The sequence below is a fragment of the Callithrix jacchus genome, chromosome 5, assembly GCF_049354715.1.
Source record: "Callithrix jacchus isolate 240 chromosome 5, calJac240_pri, whole genome shotgun sequence".
Classification (NCBI taxonomy): Eukaryota; Metazoa; Chordata; class Mammalia; order Primates; family Cebidae; genus Callithrix; species Callithrix jacchus.
The window spans coordinates 137,372,234-137,387,320 of NC_133506.1; the positions used below are offsets into that span (position 1 = coordinate 137,372,234).

General features: G+C 50.3%; 1 pseudogene; it reads left to right on the forward strand.

The window, feature by feature from the left end:
* Window positions 1–8,183: 8,183 nt before the first annotated feature.
* LOC108591897 (uncharacterized) lies at window positions 8,184–10,124 on the forward strand (annotated as a pseudogene).
* Window positions 10,125–15,087: the final 4,963 nt, after the last annotated feature.

Consider the following 15,087-nt stretch of genomic DNA (forward strand, 5'->3'; position numbering starts at 1 on the left):
GTTTTGGGTGGAAGCGTGGCCTGATCACCCATGGGTGCCAGATTGGCACGTTGGAAGGTAGCTCTCTGTAACCTTGGAAGCTTTTGCTTATGGTTTTGAACTGGAAGGAGAGCATTCGAATATGTGTCTGTGTCGTCGAGCAATTTGTAAAAATTAGAGACAGCCACATAAGGCTGAGTGAAGAAGCCTCTGGGCGTTGTAAAAGGATTAAAGTGAATGTAAATTGGAAAGTGCTCCATGCTGCGTCTTGCTAGGCGGGAACTGCTGTGAGTGAGCTAACACTCTCCTAAGTGTGGGAATTGTTTCTTTGAATTGTTAATATGGCTCACTCCCATAGCCATTCCACCCCTTTAGAAACCATGCTGAAAAAATTCAAGAAGGGATTTAGTGGAAATTATAAAGTAACTATGACACCAGAGAAATTAAGGGTTTTATGTAGAGAAGAGTGGCCAGCATTTAGGGTAGGTTGGCCCCCAAAGGGGACCCTAGAGAGTCCCCTTGTCTCCAAAGTAAGGCATGAGGTTATATAAGGCGAGCTAGAACACCTTGATCAATTTCCATACATGGACTCGTGGTTGCAGTTAGTGTTAAAACCCTTCGAAGTGGCTAAGAGAACAGGCAGGATTTGCATGCATGAATACTTCAGTTATTGGAAGTAGCTAACCAGGCATTTGTAAACCAAGAGGCGGTAAGCCAGAGGGAAAATCATAGGGAAAGGGAACATCAGGCTCAATGGAAGGCTGACTAGATAGCTGCTGCTATGAGAGGAACGCTCCCAAGAGCATGGAAAAAGGGGGGTTCCTGGAAAGCCCCACAGTCTGCCTGCCTGCTCCTGCAATGCGGTCAGTGTGCATTTTGTCGAGAAATAGGACATTGGAAAAAATGCCCACAGTTAATGGGAGAACAGGGTGATCCTAAGCACGAGGATCTAGATAAAAAGTGAAGGGGCTGGCCGGGCTCCGTGGCTCAAGCCTGTAATCCCAGCACTTTTGATCACGAGGTCAAGAGACCGAGCCCATCCTGGTCAACATGGTGAAACCCCGTCTCTACTAAAAATACAAAAAATTAGCTGGGCATGGTGGCGCGTGCCTGTAATCCCAGCTACTCAGGAGGCTGAGGCAGGAGAATTGCCTGAACCCAGGAGGCGGAGGTTGCGGTGAGCCGAGATCGTGCCATTGCACTCCAGCCTGGGTAACAAGAGTGAAACTCCGTCTAAAAAAAAAAAAAAGTGAAGGGGCAATGTTCAATCTAATGGAAGGACCACTGGACTAAAAGAGAGGGGGGCTGGACTCATATGCCCCCAAAGAGCCCACAGTCCGGACGACAACCCTGTAACCCCCCCCACGGGAAGAAACAAAACCAATATTGTTAGAGCTATTAAGAACAGACTTTCTTGTACTTAATGGACTGCCCCTGCCCCGCCTCTCCGGCAAAACCTGTTGTGCAAATCCAGGGCCACTATCCCATTCAAAAAGCAGACTCCCTGCAGTTAAAAATGCCTCAGGCAGGGGTCATACAGGCTCTCAGTGTCCCTTGGGAAGGAGGGTGGAGCCTTCCTAGCCAGAAGCAGGGGACTGATATTATTGCCCAGGCCCGTGCAGGGCTTGCGTGGCTTTGCACCCAACTCATTCACGCAGTTGCGATTATTGCCAGCAGCGGATAGTTGGTTCATTTAATTGGACTTAAAGAATACCTCCTTAGCATTGGACTGGCCTCGGAGGGTCAAAAAGTATTTGCATTTCAATGGGAGAAACCCAGAAGCAGGTGTACCCACTCAATACACCTGGACCCAGCTTCCCAGGGGCTCAAAAACTCTCATCATCCTAGGGGAGGCATCAGCCCATGACCACCCCCCCAGAAGCTTCTTGCTTGCATGCTGCCCCCGTATGCTGATAACCTTCTATTGGGACACTCCACGGCAGTCGGGTGCGCAAAAAAATGCCTTACTTCGACACCTGGAGGACTGTGGGTATAAAGTGTCTAAAAGAAAAGCCCAGATTTGCCAAAAAGCAAATGCAATATCTGAGGCTCACCTGGATATTGGAAGGGGGAATGCAGCCTAGAAGCAGAGAGGAAGCAAGCCACTTGCAAAGTGACAGAACCTGAGATTAAACAGCAGGCGAGAGAGCTCCTGGGAGTGGTGGGTTTGTAAATTGTGGATTTCCAAACTTCGCAGTACTAGCCAAACCCCTCCATGATGTGACAAAGTGGGGGAGACAAGGAGGCCTTTGAATGGGGATCCCAGCAGCATCAGGCTTATCAGGAACTGAAAACAAAACTAATGTCAGCTCCAGCTTTAGGGCTGCCTGATTTAACAAAGCCCGTCACATTATATGTGGCAGAAAGAGAAAAAGTGGCAGTTGGGGTCCTAGTCCAAATAGTAGGACCTTGGCCCAGGCCTGTAGCTTACCTCTCCAAGCAGCTGGATGGAGTTTCCAAAGGATGGCCCCCATGCTCAAGGGCCCTGGCAGCAACTGCTCTGCTAGCACAAGAAGCAGAGAAGCTAACTCTGGGACAGAGCCTAAATATCAAGGCACCTCACCCAGTAGTGACTCTAATGAATATCGGAGGGCACCACTGGTTATCAAATGTTAGGCTGACCAAATACCAGGGCCTGCTATGTGAAAATCCCCGCATCGCCATTGAAGTCTGCAACACCTTAAACCCTGCCACTTTGCTCCCAATGTCAGAGGGTCCCATTGAACACAACTGTGTAGAAGTCCTGGACACAGTCTATTCCCACAGGCCTGATCTTTGGGCTCAGCCATGGACAGTAGACTGGGAGTTGTATGTGGATGGGAGCAGCTTTGTCAATCCACGAGGGGACAGATGTGCAGGCTACGCCGAGGTAACTCTGGACACTGTAATTAAGGCTGAATCCCTGCCTCAGGGCACGTCAGCTCAGAAGGCTGAACTCATCGCTTTAACTCAAGCCCTAGAGCTGAGGAAAGATAAGGTTGTGAACATTTACTCTGACTCTAGAAATGCCTTCCTGGAGAACTGTACAAAGAGAGAGGCCTGTTAACTTCAGGGGAAAAGAAATAAAGTATCAGCATGAAATTTTGCAGCTGCTAGAAGCAGTCTGGAAGCCCCAGAGGGTGGCGGTCGTGCTTTGCCGAGGACATCAGTGGGCCAACACCTTATGTGGCCCTGGGAAATTCCCAAGTGGATTCAGCAGCTTGTAAGGCAGCAGCTACCCCCTACCGAATGGCAGTTACAGCCCCGCTGATTCCCCAGATCCCTGATCTAACACCTACTTACTCTAAGGAGGAAAGAGACTTTCTCTGGACAGAAGGGGGCAACTGATTAAAGAAGGATGGATCCAACTGCCAGGTGGAAGAATAGCAGCACCACAGCTGCTGGGGGCAGCAGGTGCACAAGCCGTACATGGGACCACTCATTTAGGTCAAGAGTCGCTTGAAAAGATGTTGGGCTGGTACTTTTACATCTCACACTTAGCAGCCTTGACCAAAACTGTGGCACAGTGATGCATCACATGTTGGCAACACAACTCGAGTCAGGGTCCAACTATTCCCCCTGGAATTCAAGCTTATGGAGCAGCTCCGTTTGAAGATCTCCAGGCAGACTTTATTGAAATGTCCAAGTGTGGAGGACATAAGTATTTGTTGGTCCTGGTGTGCACATACTCTGGATGGGACTGAAAGAGCCCATGAAGTAACCTGTGTGCTGCTTTGAGATCTTATCCCTAGGTTGGACTACCACTGCACATCAGAACAGACAGTGGACCAGCATTTGTGGCAGATTTAGTCCGGAAAACAGCAACAGGCTTGGGAATCATCTGGAAACTGCACACTGCCTACCGACCTCAGAGTTCTGGAAAAATGGGAAAAAATGAACCAGACCATCAAAAACAGCTTAGGGAAAATGTGTCAGGGAACAAGATTAGAGTGGGTGCAGGCATTTCCCTGGGGTTATTCAAAATTAGAGGCACCCCCTTTAGGAAAAACAGGATATTCCCCTACGAAATCTTATACCATAGGTCCCCTCCCCTACTCTGGGCACTCCTAGGAACTCCTCGGGAGTGGGGAGAGATTGAGTTAGGATGCTAGTTACCAGCTCTGAGGAGAATCACTTAGAATACCTCAACCTAAATAACAAATGTCCTGTAAGGCTTTTTCTCCCCAGTTCACCCTTTCTCACTAGGTAATCATGTGTGGATAAAGGAAGGGAGTACAGCCCCTCTAAAGCCACAATGGAAAGGACCTCAGACCTGATCCTGACCAATCCCACAGCGGTGAAGGTAGAGGGAATCCCAGCCTGAATCCACCACAGCTGTGTAAAAACCAGCAACAGCTGAGACTTAGACCAAGGCAAGGACTGCAGAATCACCTCAAAAGAACAACAAGCCGTGCTCCAGCCACGTCCCAGAAGCTGGCTGGTCCACGCACGGCCGAAGCACGAGGAGATTCATTGTGGGACTTGTCCTTCTTAATGTTTGGACTTGCACAGTAGGAACATTAACTAATTTTGAAGAGTGCCCTCAGTATGTACACCAGGTAGGACGTAAAAGTTACTGCCATTCTTTTGTCCTGCAGTTCTGATAAATGTACGGGGACACAGAAGGGAGCCTGTTTATATAACGGTACTCAGTATAAGGTGTGTGATCTGTGAGATGGACAGGCAGCTGTGTCATGGCATCATTAAGCCCCCTTTCTTCCTATTATCTGTTAAGATATGTGAGCTGTTAGGGCATCCAGTTTACTCTGCTAGGGAGAAGACAGACCTAAAACTAGGGAATTGGACAGATGATGAGTGGCCGCGGGAGATAATTATTGAGTACTATGGGCCGGCCACATGGGCTGAAGATGGCTCATGGGGATACCGGATCCCTATTTACATGCTCAACCAGATCATCTGGTTGCAGGCTATTTTGGAAATACTCACTAATGAAATGGGCAAAGCTCTGTTTCTCTTGGTCCAACAAGAAACTCAAATGAGAAATGTAATTTATCAGAACCAGCTGGCCCTAGATTATTTGCTAGCAGCCGAAGGCGGAGTCTGTGGAAAATTCAATCTACCCAACTGCTGTCTGCCATAGATGACCAGGGGCAAGCAGCAGAGGATATTGTGCGAGACAGGACCAAACTGGCACATGTGCCTGTACAGGTGTGGCAGGGATTTAACCCTGAGTCTTTATTCGGAGGTTGGTTCTCATCTTTGGGAGGATTCAAAACCCTCATCATAAGTGTTCTAATAATAATAGGTGCTTGTTTACTGCTCCCTTGTCTACTGCCCCCCTGTTCCTTCAGATGATTAGGGGATTCATCACTACTGTAGTTAGCCAAAAAGTGACATCACAAGTGTATTATATGAAACATTATCATTCTGTTTCTTCAGAAAATCTGGAAAGTGAGAATGAAAGTGAGATGTCTCACTAAGATTATAAAGTGGTGAGGGTCTCAAAGGGGGAGGGGTAAAGAGGGAGGCCCAGGCAACTCAGATCAACTTCCCTTTTTCATTCCTAAGACTGTAAACTGAGACCCTTTTCATATGTTAAGCTGTAAACCTAAGATTCTTCCACGTGTAACATCTAAAGTATAAGCCTATATAAAGAAGGAACCTTCCTTTGTTAGGGGAGCTTGGCTGTTAGGCAACTATGCCACCTTGCTCCTGGCTGAATAAACTTCTTCCTCCTGTATTCGGTGTCTGAGAGATCCATTTCCAGTGGCTGCTCCTGCTACATCGTCACGTTAGCCAGGCTGGTCTTGAACCCCTGACCTCAAATGGTCGACCCGCCTCGGCCTCCCATAGTGCTGGAATAACAGGTGTGAGCCACCACACCTGGCTAATTTTTGGGTTTTTGGTTTGTTTTTTGTTTTTTGAGACAGAGCCTTGCTCTGTCACTCAGGCTGGAGTGGTGCAGTGGTTCACTGCAACCTCTGCCTCTTGGGTTCAAGTGACTCTCCTGCCTCAGCCTCCCGAGTAGCTGGGATTACAGGTGCCCACCACCATGCCCAGCTAATTTTTTGTAGTTATAGTACAGACAGGGTTCCGCTGTGTTAGCCAGGATAGTCTCGATCTCCTGACCTTGTGATCCACCTGCCTTGGCCTCCCAAAGTGCTGGGATTACAGGCGTGAGCCATCATGCCCGGCCAAATTTTGTATGTTTAGTAGAGATGTAGATTCACTATGTTGGCCAGGCCGGTCTCGAATTTCTGACCTCATGATCCACCCATGTCAGCCTCCCAAAGTGCTGAGGTTACAGGAGTGAGCCACCGTGCCTGGCCTCATTTGCAATTTTTAAAAATCTCGCCAGGCACGGTGGCTCACGGCTATAATCCCAGCACTTTGGAAGGCTGATTCGGATGGATCACAAGGTCAGGAGACCAGCCTGTCCAACATAGTGAAACCCTGTCTCTACTGAAAATACAAAAATTAGCTGGGGGTAGTGGTGTGCACCTGTAGTCCCAACTTCTTGAGTGGCTGAGCCAGGAGAACCTGGGAGCCGGAGTTTGCAGTGAGCCGAGATTGTGCCACTGCTCTCCAGCCTGGGCAAGAGTTAGACTCTGTCTCAAAAAAAAAAAATCTCTTTGCAACCTAGAAGTAGAAAAACAATTCCTTGATCTGATAAAGAGCATTTCCTTAACAAGATATAGCAAAATTTAAAACCCATAAATTATAGAAAGATACACATTTGATTATATATATATTTTTAATTTTTATGGCACAAGACTCTATAAACAAATATACACAATAAAAGCCATGGTGGGGGGTTACTGGCCAGGGCATCGGCTGGGGCCCCGTCTGAGCCCATGGCAGAGCCGGGTCATGCAGTGAGGCGCTGGGAGGGGCCTTGACAGGGCAGCAGTGGGTCAGGTTTCACCATAAAGAGGACGTCCCAGCTGTTGGTTCTTCAAACAATTAAATGTAGTGTGGCCGTGCCACCCAGCAATCCCACTCCTAGGAGAGTACCCAAGAGAAATGAAGACATCCAGCCGGGTGCAGTGGCTCACACCTATAATCCCAACACTTTGGGAAGCTAAGGCAGACAGATAAGTTTGAGCTCAGGAGTTCAAGACCAGCCTGAGCAACACAGGGAGACTCTGTCTCTTTAAAAAAATAAAAAAACCGGCCAGGCACGGTGGCTCAAGCCTGTAATCCCAGCACTTTGGGAGGCCGAGGCGGGTGGATCACGAGGTCAAGAGATCGAGACCATCCTGGTCAACATGGTGAAACCGCATCTCTACTAAAAATACAAAAATTAGCTGGGCATGGTGCTGTGCGCCTGTAGTCCCAGCTACTCCGGAGGCTGAGGCAGGAGGATTGCTTGAACCCAGGAGGCAGAGGTTGTGGTGAGCTGAGATTGTGCCATTGCACTCCAGTCTGGGTAACAACAGCTAAACTCCGTCTCAAAAAATAAATAAATAAAATAAAATAAAAAATACAAAAACTGAAGACTTTCCTTCGTGGGGAGAAAAGAAAAAGAAAAAAATAGAAAAATTGGTGAACATGGTGGCTCAAACCTGTAATCCCAGCACTGTGGGAGGCCAAGGTGGGCAGATCACGAGGTCAGGAGCTTGAGACCAGCCTGGCCAATATGGTGAAACCCCATCTCTACTAAAAATACAAAAAATTAGCTTGGGAGGCTGAGGCAGCAGAATCGCTTGAACCCAGGAGGTGGAGGTTGCAGTGAGCCAAGATTGCGCCAGTGCACTCCAGCCTGGGCAACAGAGCCATACTCCATCTCAAAATAAAAAAAAAAACAAAAAACAAAAATTAGCTGGGCGTTGGTGTCTTATGCCTGCAGTCCCAGCTATTCTGGAGGTTGAGGCTGGAGAATTGTTTGTGCCCAGTGAAGCAGAGGTGGCAGTGAGCCAAGATCACACCACTGCACTCCAGCCTGGGTGACAGAGAGAGACTCTGTCTCAAAAAAAAGAAAGACAATGTCTACATAAAACGTTGTGCAGGCCTGTGCATAGCAGCACATCCACAATCATTGAGAGGTGGAAACAGCTGCGTCCATCAACAGAGGATGCAGTGGACTATCTGGCCTTAAAAAAGAACAACCGGGGTCCAAAGTGGCTCCGGCCGGAGGTCATGGCGCTCACGAAGGCGAGGTCATCAGTTCAAGGCTAACCTCATAAGCTCAAACTGATTGGCAAAAAAAAAAATAATAATAATAATAATCAAATAAATAAAAAAGAACAACGTTCTGAGCAGCCAGTGGCCTCTTCACCCTGGTGACCTCTGTTCCGGCTTCTGTCGCTGAGAGACGCCATGGGGGATCTGTGGAGGCTTCTGTCGTGCTGGGACCTACCCTGGCAGCGGGAGGAGTTGGGAGGACCCGGGACACTGCAAAGCCGGGAAATGAACTCAGTGGCCTTTGAGGATGTGTCTGTGAACTTCACTTATGAGGAGTGGGCTTTGCTGGGTCCATCACAGAAGAATCTCTACAGAGATGTGATGCAGGAAACCATTAGGAACCTGAATTGTATAGGAATGAAATGGGAAAACCAGACACTGATGATCAGTACCAGAATCTCAGGAGAAATCTAAGATGTGGTGTGGTAGAGAGATTTGATAAAAGATATTAGTCAGTGTGGAGAAACCTTAAGCCAGATTCCAAATAGTATTGTAAACAAGAACACTCCTGCCAGAGTAGATGCATGCGAAAGCAGTGTGAATGGAGAAGTCATAATGGGTCATTCATCCCTGAATTGCTACATCAGAGTTGCCACTGGACACAAACACCATGAGTGTCACAAATATGCAGAGAAACCATATACACATAAGCAGTGTGAGAGAGGCTTAACTTATCACCACTCCTTTCAAACACGTGAAAGGCCTCATTCTGAGAGAAGCTCTATGATTGCAAAGAATGTGGAAAAACCTTCAGTTCTGGAAATCTTGAAAGACATAGCGCAAGGTGGAGATGGACCTTATAAATGTGAATTGTGTGGAAAAGGCTTTTGTTGGCCCAGTTTATTACGTATGCATGAAAGAACTCACACTGGCGAGAAACCGTATGAATGTAAGCAATGTTCTAAAGCCTTCCCTGATTACAGTTCATATCTAAGACATGAAAGAACCCACACTGGAGAAAAACCCACAAATGTAAACAGTGTGGGAAAGCCTTCAGTGTTCCCAGTTCACTTCTAGTACATGAAAGAATTCACACTGGAGAGAAACCCTATATGTGTAAACAGTGTGGGAAAGCATTTTGTCATCTCGGAAGCTTTCAAAGACACATGATAATGCACAGTGGAGATGGACCTCATAAATGTAAGATATGTGGGAAAGGCTTTGATTTTCCTGGTTCAGTACGAACTCATGAAGGAACTCACACTCTAGAGAAACCCTATGAATGTAAGCAATGTGGGAAATTGTTATCTCATCGCTCAACCTTTCGAAGACACATGATGGCACATACTGGAGATGGCCCTCATAAATGCACAGTATGTGGGAAAGCCTTTGATTCTCCCAGTGTATTTCAAAGACATGAAATGACTCACAATGGAGAGAAACCCTATGAATGTAAGCAATGTGGAAAAGCCTTTTGTATTTCCAGTTCCCTTTGAAAACATGTAACAACACACACTGGAGACCCACCCTATAAATATAAATGTAGAAAGGCTTTTAGTGATTTCTTTTCAAAGTCATGAAACAACACACAGTGGAGAGGAGCCTTATGAATGTAAGGAATGTGGGAAAGCATTTAGTTCTTTTAAATACTTTCATCACCATGAAAGGACTCACAGTGAAGAAAAATCTTATGAGTGTCCGACTTGTGGGAAAGCCTTCACTCTTTCAGTTACTTAAAAACTCAGGAAAGGACTCACACAGCAGAGAAGCCATATGAATTTAAGCAATGCAGGAAAGCGTTCTTTTGGCCCTCCTTCCTTCTAAGACATGAAAGGATTCACACTGGAGAAAGACCCTATGAGTGTAAACACTGTGGTAAAGCCTTCAGTCGTTCTAGTTTCTGTCAAGAACATGAAAGAATTCACACTGAAGAGAAGCCCTATGAATTAAGGAATGTGGGAAAGCCTTCAGTTCTCTCAGTTCCTTTAATAGACATAAAAGGACTCACTGGAAGGATATTCTATAAATATATGGAACGTTGGAAAGCATTCATTAGTTTTATCACATTTCAGATATTTGAAAGAAATAAATCCTATGCATGTAAACTTGGTAAAGCCTTAAGAAGTTTCCATTTCTTTCGAATAATTACTCCCTGATATATGCAAGAAGATTGATTCCAGTACACCCTGAGTTTACCTAAATCCACGATGCCAGCTCTTTTATAAAATAGAATATTTGCATGTACCTACCCACTTCCTCCTGTATACTCTGTGTCATGTCTAGATTAATTAAAACATCTCCCACATGGTGGCACCAACAGACCTTGGGCACTGTGCTGTGTGACATAAGCAGACACAGAAGGACCGACACCATGTGGCAGCAAGTCTGGAGCATCCGGAGCAAGTTCACCAAGACAGAAGTACTTCAGTGGCTGCAAGGGCTGGGGAGGGAGGGATGTGGGGGGAGCTGAAGGGCGGAGGGCTCTTTCTGAGGTGATGAAATGTTCTAAATCCACCTGTAGCAATGGATGCATGACTCTGAGATGCAGAAACTAGCTGAGCTGGACAATTGTGTGGCATGTGAATTATGTCTTGGTAAAGCCCTTAAACACCTGGGAGCCAGGCGCAGTGGCTCACGCCTATAATCCCAGCACTTTGGGAGGCTGAGTTGGGTGGATCGCCTGAGGTCAGAAGTTGGAGACCAGCCTGGCCAACATAGTGAAACCCTGTCTCTACTGTTAGAAACAAATGTTCAGTACCACAAAAGAAATAGCACTTGAACATAAATTTTCTCAGCAAGGCAAATTTACTTTTTTTTCTTTCTTTCTTTCTTTCTTTCTTTTTTGAGTCAGAGTCTCACTCCATTGCCCAGGGTGAAGTGCAGTGGTGCAATTTCAGCTACTGCAACCTCCACCTCCTGGGTTCAAGTGATTCTCATGCCTCAGCCTCCTGAATAGCAGAAATTACTGTGCACCACCACAACCAGCTAATTTTTGTATTTTTAGTAGAAAGAGGGTTTCATCACCATACTGGTCTCGAACTCTTGACCCTGTGATCTTGGTGCCCAAATGTGCGCCCACTGGGGTGGAGGAGAATCCGAGGGGCCTAACACAGAATCGTGTCCCCCTCCCCCCACCTGCCAGCTGCCTGGGCGCTCCCCATGGGCACCCAGAAGACAAAGAATACGGGGGTTCAGGGGTGCAGCAGGGGACAGACAGGGCCAGGCAGGACAAAAGTGTCGGGGGCTGCCAGGAAGGAGAGGCGCCCTCAGGGAGCCCCTCTGCAGGTGGGACACAGCTTGAAGCACTGACTGATTTGTTTTCTTTCAGTGAGGCAGGAGAGGAAGGAATGAATAATTGGGGTGACTCGGGGTTGAGGCATGAGCAAGAGAACAGCAGGGGCAGCCGGTTCTGGGTAAGACTGGGCAGCCGGCAGGCTGAATCCTCATGCCTGTGATAACAAGAGTTTCCACTTCAGCCTCTGATTGGCTGTGAGTGAATCCTTCATAAGGGGTAACCAACTGGAGGCCCCTAAAGGGCACCTGGGGTGTTAGCAAATTCTCCTGGCTTCATAACGACCCTGGGGAGCTCTGCTGCAGAGGAGCTGCCTGCTCCACCCGCTGCCTCGCTGTCAATTGCACCTTTCGCATCTTTGATGAATCTCTTGAATCTCTTTCCTTACTCGGTTTTTTGTTTGTTTTGTCTTTCTTTGCTTCATTCTTTTGTTACTTTGTTTGCGTATTTTGTTAAATTCTCTAGTTGCCTGGAAAAGCCAGAGTCTTGAGTTCTGTGCGAGTTCCAGAGACTTCTGGGAAGCCCTGGGGTGGGGTGCACAGGGCGGGGGAAGGGGAACGCTGGGACACAGGTGAACCCAGGAAGGAGACGTGTAGAACGCCTTGCCCCATTACCCTCTGCCCCAGGCCACGCCGCACCAGTCAGCTGCCACCAGGCCATGGCTCCACCTCATCTGACACTCAGGCCATACCACACCCGCATCTGTTGCCCAGACCACGCCCACACATCATCTGCCACTCAGGCCACACACACATCCTCACCTGTTGCCCCTCCTCCTTGCAGCCCAGGAAGTCTCTGGAAGATGTAGGCTCTACCTTCTGCCCCGCCCCCAGCCCTCCACCTCCGAAGTGGATGTGAAGTCGCTCTGTGCATCTTGGTGCTGTCCCGGCCTGTCGGCCCTGGCCCTGCTCAGGGCCCCATGCTCTTCCTTCCTCCTGCCCTCTTGGCCCCTCCTGTCGGCCCCGGCACATCCAGGGGCAGTTTGCTTCCTCCATGGACCTCCCCTCTCTGTGATATTTTCTGTTTTTACAAACTACAGGCATCTAAGCCGGGCACAGTGGCTCACGCCTGTAATCCCAGCACTTTGGGAGGCCAAGGTGGGCGGGTCACTTGAGCTCAGGAGTTCAAGACCAGCCTGGCCAAGATGGTGAAACCCCATCTCTACTAAGAATACAAAAAATTAGCTGGCATGGTGGCACGAGCATGTAATCCCAGCTACTGGGGAGGCTGAGGCAGGAGAATTGTTTGAACCCGGGAGGTAGAGGTTGCAGTGAGCCGAGATCGTGTCACTGCACTCTGGCCTGGGTGACAGAGTGAGATTCCATCTCAAAACAACCCAAAGACTACAGGCATTGGCTGTGTCCCCACTTGGGTGCCAGAGGGGGTCAGGGCTGGATGTGTCTCCTCTGACTGTGTCCCTGTGGCCACCAGGCCTGTTATTCCTCTGTGCCTGCCTGCTGAGGACACCCCGTTATGGAGGATGGATGAACAAATGATTGAACAAATGAATGAGTGTGTGAGCAGGTGAGTGAGGAGGAGAAAGAAGCAGGCAAAGGCTCTGGGGTAGGTGGTCCCCTGGGCTGGCCCTTGGCCTGTCCTTCCCTGAGTGGCCTCTGAGTGGCAGCTGCGTGGCGCCGTCAGCTAAGGAGGGCTTGGGGCTGGGATGGGGCTGGGAAGGGGCCCCCAGCTGGGGTGAGGAGGGTGATAGGGCCCAGTGCAGCCTGGACAGATGGGTGCTGCCCAGCAGGACTGGGGTGGGGGCTCCTTTATGCCTGGCCAGCCCTGGGTGAGGCCTCGGCTGCCCAGGGTAAGACAGGATCAGGGTGACCAGGCTTGGCTTGGGAGGTGGCCTGTCCTAGAGGAGGGTCCTCCCCACCCTACCCCGGCCTGCTGTGGGCCGTCTGCAAAAAGCGGCATTTTCCAGTTTGCTTGGGATGTGAATGGTCTGGCAAACACAGAGCACCACAGGTCTGGGGTCCAGACCCAGCCAGGCCGCTGCCCCACAGAGAAGGAGCCCACAGAGCTTCCATGGGAGGGTGGGCCAGGCCCAAGCAGGACTAGAACTCGGGCTTTGGGTTTTTGGGGACTTGGCTAGCCCTGGGGCCTGGGGTGGGATCAGGTTCTCACAGGCCAGAGGGCCCCACACGGTCACCACCATCACTGTCACCCAGTGCTGGGTGGGCACTCTGTGGAATCCACTCGGCACTGGGCGGATGGGTGAATGCAGAGTCAGATTGAGGGCCCTGTCGGCCCTGTGGGGAGGGCACAGCAGGGGCAGGTGACTCGGGATGGCTGCAGGGTGATGTCTGATTGAGCCTGGAAGGAAAGGCAGACTACGGAGGATGGAGCCACAGTGCCTTCCACGGTGTCCAATCCCACCCTGGAGACAGAAGGCCAGGCTGGTGCTAGACCGGGGCCCATCTGTCCAGTCACGAGTGTCTGTATGTCTGGGTTCCTGCTGGGGGAATGGGGAGTCTGCAGCAGGGGAGACCCCAGTAGCTTCAAGTGTGGAGGGGAGGTTCTGGCTGCCTGAAGTGAGTAACTTTGGGGGGTGATTGTGGGGCTTGGTTGGGACTTGGCAGAGCTCGGGGTGGGCACTGCAGGGTGTGGAGGAGGGAGAGGGTGGGGAGGGGGCAGAGGGTGAGGAGGGGGCAGAGGGTGGGGAAGGGGCAGAAGGTGGGGAGGGGGCAGAGAGTAGGGAGGAGGCCTGGCTGAGTTTCCTGTGGGGCCCCCAGGGTCTCTGCAACCCACTTCAGCTTGCAGTCCAGTCCTTCTGCCCTGTGACCATGTGTGGTCATCTGCCCTCAGGGCACAAACGGGGCCAGCTCTATTTTCCAGGGATGACGCCAGCCCCATGATCAGGAAGCTCGGGGCCTGCCTTTATCCCCGAGCCAACCCCATGAGCCCCTAGTGAGGGAATTGGTCACCAGTCACCACTGCCTGCAGCCCAGGAACAACACAGAGGCCACACCTGGTGGCAGGGACAAGGCGGCGATGGGGTCTGAGGAGGACCCACCTCCCACAGCTGCAGCTCAGCCTCAGCGCCTGCGGTCCCAAGTCCCAGTCACTGGGTGCTCTGCAGGCCACCCCTCCAGGAGCATCCCCCCAGCCCCCAGTCTGGGTCAGGCAGAACCCAGGGCCCACTGTCCCCTTCTGAAGGCTCAGGACCTCCTGTTGGAGTCCCCTGGGTGATGCAGATGCCACGCTCACGCTGCTGGGAATGCTCACTGCTTCCCAAGGGGTTGAGCTTTACTGGCCCCTCGCTGCAGTCCCGTCCTCGGGGAGAATCTGGGGCTTCCCCTGTGGGCCCAAGTACCCAGAAAGGCAGCTCTGTCCCTACTGAATCACCGTCGCCCGCCTGCAGATGAGAGGGCATCTTCCTAGCCTTTCCTCCAGCCAGGAGTGTGGTGGGGCCTGGGAGCCTCCTAGATGCACCCCTGCTTTCTGGCAAGGAGCTCCCCAGCCTGTGTCCACCCGGGGCCCATCAGTGTAGGCTTTGAGGTGCCTAAAGACCCCCACTTCCCCTTCCTCCTGCCAAGCAGGCCCTGACTTCTCATTCACACTGACTAAGCCGCAGAGGGTGCGTGACCTGGTTGAGCTGGTCTTGGGCAACTGGGGGCTTCGGTTTAATGGTTGGTGGAGTAGGGAATCTCCTTCCTTCCAGGGGTGTGAGTGGCAGGTGGTGCAGACGACAGGATGGTGGCCTTGCCTGAGGCTGAAGCCAACACAGCAGTGGGCGGAGCACGGGGAAC